The 5,962-nt window shown below is 56.0% G+C and overlaps 3 non-coding genes across 3 annotated transcripts; all 3 read left to right on the forward strand.

The window, feature by feature from the left end:
* The first annotated feature begins 295 nt into the window (after positions 1–295).
* On the forward strand, positions 296–402 carry LOC138568540 (U6 spliceosomal RNA). Its single transcript, XR_011302873.1, has one exon. It is a non-coding gene; the product is annotated as a U6 spliceosomal RNA (small nuclear RNA).
* A 2,055-nt stretch (positions 403–2,457) lies between these two features.
* LOC138568333 (U6 spliceosomal RNA) lies at positions 2,458–2,564 on the forward strand. The gene has a single exon (XR_011302672.1). It is a non-coding gene; the product is annotated as a U6 spliceosomal RNA (small nuclear RNA).
* Positions 2,565–4,634: 2,070 nt separating this feature from the next.
* On the forward strand, positions 4,635–4,741 carry LOC138568334 (U6 spliceosomal RNA). Its single transcript, XR_011302673.1, has one exon. It is a non-coding gene; the product is annotated as a U6 spliceosomal RNA (small nuclear RNA).
* Positions 4,742–5,962: the final 1,221 nt, after the last annotated feature.

The following is a 5,962-nucleotide window of genomic DNA, read 5'->3' on the forward strand; positions in this document are numbered from 1 at the left end:
GACTACTGTAATGCACCCAGGCATTGTGCTGGGATCAATCACTTTGCATACAGACTGCACCATGAGCCTTTGCAACTACATTGCTCCGGCAAGCATTCCAAAAATAACAAAAACTCACCTCTCGGACCAGCGCAGCAGTGAATAAGCGCGGACCATTGCTCTCTGCCTCCGTTTCATATCATTCCCCCAAAAGCAAGCGCTTTCTGTCTCAAGAAATGCCCATTGTATGCCACCCTATGTCCAGAGATCATAGATCTGGGGGGGTTTATGTATGGGCTGGGTCAACCTTCAGTCTGTGCTCGCTTCGGCAGCACATATACTAAAATTGAAACGATACAGAGAAGATTAGCATGGCCCCTGCGCAAGGATGACACGCAAATTCGTGAAGCGTTCCATATTTTGGACACATAGCAGGACAGACATGTTCTTTAGCTGCAACATTTATTGACGGGATAAACAGGCCCTCTGTCCATTAGGGCAGGTGTGCTTTTCGGCGTGGAGCTCGTCAGAGTGCGTTTTATTTGGAGATAGCGCTGCGAGTGCTCCAAGCTTATGCCCAGTGGGTGATGATTGCTACATGCCAGGGCAGTTCTAAGCTCTCCTAGGTGCTATTTGCCAACAGCGCATATCACTGTCAGCCTATCTGCTTCACGGGCCAAAGTGCAAAGGGGCTCAGGGCCTGAGTCAGCAGCCAGTGTTTCCTTCCGGTGCCCGGATCCTTCCTTGGGGGGCTGCAAGCTAGAGGTTCTCTCTGGCCCAGGCAGCCTGCACGGGTAACTGAAATCCTGCAGCACCCCCCCCCGTGCCCCAGCGTGTCTCTATCAGGGCCTGGTCTCTGCTGCTGCTGATGCTGACAGGCCCCCAAGCGCCCCAGACACACCTTCCCAGGGTTGCAGCAGTTTCTGCTTCCTGCTTCCAGCTCAGTGCTGGTGCTACTGTGGAGTAAACAGGGTTAGTAGAGAGAGAGGGGGAGAGAGAGAGAGAGAGAGAGAGAGAGGGAGGGAGGGAGGGAGGGAGGGAGGGCGGTGCATATTCAAATCATCAGTCAGCCAGAGCCTGCTGGGAGCCCATTTCTGCAGGCCCACTGACTGCTGGCTGCTGCCCCCGATGGTTGGAGAAGGGCCAGGCTGGGCTAGGCCACACAGCAAGGGCCAAGCCCTCCTCCGGTGCTCCTTCTGATGATGTCTCCCTGAGTGTCTGAGGTCGAGAAAAAGCCCGCCCGCAGAACTGGCCAGAGAGGTCTCTGGCCGATCAGGGGTGTGAAGGGCGGCAGGCAGGCCACCGGCGCAGCAGGCAGCGCAGGGGACGTGCACCTCAAGGCCTTGGCCACCATCTCTCCCTTGGCTTTCAGTGTACCTCAGAATGCCTTTGCTGTTCCGGATCAGGGGAGAGAAGCAACCTTTTCTTAGCAGGTGGGGTCTGTGCTACAGACACGTGGCATTTTCCCAACTGGTTCACAAGCCAACCCCCACCCTTTACAGCGCAGACACAGAAAGCATTTGCTGCTGGTTGGGATTTTCGGGATGGGCCCCTGCTGCTGATGTATTAGGATGGACTTTGGCCAGTCTTTCTTTCTTATACCGACGGCCCGCCCATAAAATTAAAGCACCTTTGCAGGCACAGATGCTCTTAGGGATTTAAATGTAACAGCAGGACCCAAAAAGCAAGGAATGAACCCGAGCCAGATAGGAGTCGACCCTACAATCTTCTGATCCGTACGTAGTCAGACGCCTCATACTGGCCCTCTTGTGTCTCACCTCCTCCTCCTCCTCCGCGCAGTCCTTCCAGGGGCCTTTCTGAGGTAGGTGCGCCTGCAAGCGCTGCTGGACCTGATTTTCTAGCCCACGCGTCTCACACCCTGACGCTGTTGATAATGCAGCTAACCCCCGGCCCATAGCTGTTGTAAGGGAGAACCTGGACCTGCCAAAGGGAACCAGACCCACGGTGACTTAAAAGCCAAGGGCACTGAAGCCAGCCCCGCCAAAGGAACATTTTAAGTCAGCCTCTGAATGCAAGCAGGGGGCCATCCTGCGCCCCCTGGGGGCGGGGGGGGACTGACATGCCGGCCAGCTGCCTCCTCTTGCCTTCTCTTGGAACAGCCCATGGGCCCCCAAACAAAGCCCCCTGACAGGCAGGCCCTCTGTGTTTCCTCTGGCTTGTGGGACTACTGTAATGCACCCAGGCATTGTGCTGGGATCAATCACTTTGCATACAGACTGCACCATGAGCCTTTGCAACTACATTGCTCCGGCAAGCATTCCAAAAATAACAAAAACTCACCTCTCGGACCAGCGCAGCAGTGAATAAGCGCGGACCATTGCTCTCTGCCTCCGTTTCATATCATTCCCCCAAAAGCAAGCGCTTTCTGTCTCAAGAAATGCCCATTGTATGCCACCCTATGTCCAGAGATCATAGATCTGGGGGGGTTTATGTATGGGCTGGGTCAACCTTCAGTCTGTGCTCGCTTCGGCAGCACATATACTAAAATTGGAACGATACAGAGAAGATTAGCATGGCCCCTGCGCAAGGATGACACGCAAATTCGTGAAGCGTTCCATATTTTGGACACATAGCAGGACAGACATGTTCTTTAGCTGCAACATTTATTGACGGGATAAACAGGCCCTCTGTCCATTAGGGCAGGTGTGCTTTTCGGCGTGGAGCTCGTCAGAGTGCGTTTTATTTGGAGATAGCGCTGCGAGTGCTCCAAGCTTATGCCCAGTGGGTGATGATTGCTACATGCCAGGGCAGTTCTAAGCTCTCCTAGGTGCTATTTGCCAACAGCGCATATCACTGTCAGCCTATCTGCTTCACGGGCCAAAGTGCAAAGGGGCTCAGGGCCTGAGTCAGCAGCCAGTGTTTCCTTCCGGTGCCCGGATCCTTCCTTGGGGGGCTGCAAGCTAGAGGTTCTCTCTGGCCCAGGCAGCCTGCACGGGTAACTGAAATCCTGCAGCACCCCCCCCCCCCCCCGTGCCCCAGCGTGTCTCTATCAGGGCCTGGTCTCTGCTGCTGCTGATGCTGACAGGCCCCCAAGCGCCCCAGACACACCTTCCCAGGGTTGCAGCAGTTTCTGCTTCCTGCTTCCAGCTCAGTGCTGGTGCTACTGTGGAGTAAACAGGGTTAGTAGAGAGAGAGGGGGAGAGAGAGAGAGAGAGAGAGAGAGAGAGGGAGGGAGGGAGGGAGGGAGGGAGGGAGGGCGGTGCATATTCAAATCATCAGTCAGCCAGAGCCTGCTGGGAGCCCATTTCTGCAGGCCCACTGACTGCTGGCTGCTGCCCCCGATGGTTGGAGAAGGGCCAGGCTGGGCTAGGCCACACAGCAAGGGCCAAGCCCTCCTCCGGTGCTCCTTCTGATGATGTCTCCCTGAGTGTCTGAGGTCGAGAAAAAGCCCGCCCGCAGAACTGGCCAGAGAGGTCTCTGGCCGATCAGGGGCGTGAAGGGCGCCAGGCAGGCCACCGGCGCAGCAGGCAGCGCAGGGGACGTGCACCTCAAGGCCTTGGCCACCATCTCTCCCTTGGCTTTCAGTGTACCTCAGAATGCCTTTGCTGTTCCGGATCAGGGGAGAGAAGCAACCTTTTCTTAGCAGGTGGGGTCTGTGCTACAGACACGTGGCATTTTCCCAACTGGTTCACAAGCCAACCCCCACCCTTTACAGCGCAGACACAGAAAGCATTTGCTGCTGGTTGGGATTTTCGGGATGGGCCCCTGCTGCTGATGTATTAGGATGGACTTTGGCCAGTCTTTCTTTCTTATACCGACGGCCCGCCCATAAAATTAAAGCACCTTTGCAGGCACAGATGCTCTTAGGGATTTAAATGTAACAGCAGGACCCAAAAAGCAAGGAATGAACCCGAGCCAGATAGGAGTCGACCCTACAATCTTCTGATCCGTACGTAGTCAGACGACTCATACTGGCCCTCTTGTGTCTCACCTCCCCCTCCTCCTCCGCGCAGTCCTTCCAGGGGCCTTTCTGAGGTAGGTGCGCCTGCAAGCGCTGCTGGACCTGATTTTCTAGCCCACGCGTCTCACACCCTGACGCTGTTGATAATGCAGCTAACCCCCGGCCCATAGCTGTTGTAAGGGAGAACCTGGACCTGCCAAAGGGAACCAGACCCACGGTGACTTAAAAGCCAAGGGCACTGAAGCCAGCCCCGCCAAAGGAACATTTTAAGTCAGCCTCTGAATGCAAGCAGGGGGCCATCCTGCGCCCCCTGGGGGCGGGGGGGGGGGACTGACATGCCGGCCAGCTGCCTCCTCTTGCCTTCTCTTGGAACAGCCCATGGGCCCCCAAACAAAGCCCCCTGACAGGCAGGCCCTCTGTGTTTCCTCTGGCTTGTGGGACTACTGTAATGCACCCAGGCATTGTGCTGGGATCAATCACTTTGCATACAGACTGCACCATGAGCCTTTGCAACTACATTGCTCCGGCAAGCATTCCAAAAATAACAAAAACTCACCTCTCGGACCAGCGCAGCAGTGAATAAGCGCGGACCATTGCTCTCTGCCTCCGTTTCATATCATTCCCCCAAAAGCAAGCGCTTTCTGTCTCAAGAAATGCCCATTGTATGCCACCCTATGTCCAGAGATCATAGATCTGGGGGGGTTTATGTATGGGCTGGGTCAACCTTCAGTCTGTGCTCGCTTCGGCAGCACATATACTAAAATTGGAACGATACAGAGAAGATTAGCATGGCCCCTGCGCAAGGATGACACGCAAATTCGTGAAGCGTTCCATATTTTGGACACATAGCAGGACAGACATGTTCTTTAGCTGCAACATTTATTGACGGGATAAACAGGCCCTCTGTCCATTAGGGCAGGTGTGCTTTTCGGCGTGGAGCTCGTCAGAGTGCGTTTTATTTGGAGATAGCGCTGCGAGTGCTCCAAGCTTATGCCCAGTGGGTGATGATTGCTACATGCCAGGGCAGTTCTAAGCTCTCCTAGGTGCTATTTGCCAACAGCGCATATCACTGTCAGCCTATCTGCTTCACGGGCCAAAGTGCAAAGGGGCTCAGGGCCTGAGTCAGCAGCCAGTGTTTCCTTCCGGTGCCCGGATCCTTCCTTGGGGGGCTGCAAGCTAGAGGTTCTCTCTGGCCCAGGCAGCCTGCACGGGTAACTGAAATCCTGCAGCACCCCCCCCCCCCGTGCCCCAGCGTGTCTCTATCAGGGCCTGGTCTCTGCTGCTGCTGATGCTGACAGGCCCCCAAGCGCCCCAGACACACCTTCCCAGGGTTGCAGCAGTTTCTGCTTCCTGCTTCCAGCTCAGTGCTGGTGCTACTGTGGAGTAAACAGGGTTAGTAGAGAGAGAGGGGGAGAGAGAGAGAGAGAGAGAGGGGGAGAGAGAGAGAGTGAGAGAGGGAGGGAGGGATGGAGGGAGGGAGGGAGGGAGGGAGGGCGGTGCATATTCAAATCATCAGTCAGCCAGAGCCTGCTGGGAGCCCATTTCTGCAGGCCCACTGACTGCTGGCTGCTGCCCCCGATGGTTGGAGAAGGGCCAGGCTGGGCTAGGCCACACAGCAAGGGCCAAGCCCTCCTCCTGTGCTCCTTCTGATGATGTCTCCCTGAGTGTCTGAGGTCGAGAAAAAGCCCGCCCGCAGAACTGGCCAGAGAGGTCTCTGGCCGATCAGGGGCGTGAAGGGCGGCAGGCAGGCAGGCAGGCCACCGGCGCAGCAGGCAGCGCAGGGGACGTGCACCTCAAGGCCTTGGCCACCATCTCTCCCTTGGCTTTCAGTGTACCTCAGAATGCCTTTGCTGTTCCGGATCAGGGGAGAGAAGCAACCTTTTCTTAGCAGGTGGGGTCTGTGCTACAGACACGTGGCATTTTCCCAACTGGTTCACAAGCCAACCCCCACCCTTTACAGCGCAGACACAGAAAGCATTTGCTGCTGGTTGGGATTTTCGGGATGGGCCCCTGCTGCTGATGTATTAGGATGGACTTTGGCCAGTCTTTCTTTCTTATACC

Source organism: Ambystoma mexicanum, chromosome 2p (genome assembly GCF_040938575.1).
Source record: "Ambystoma mexicanum isolate Mex_15411 chromosome 2p, UKY_AmexF1_1, whole genome shotgun sequence".
NCBI lineage: Eukaryota > Metazoa > Chordata > Amphibia > Caudata > Ambystomatidae > Ambystoma > Ambystoma mexicanum.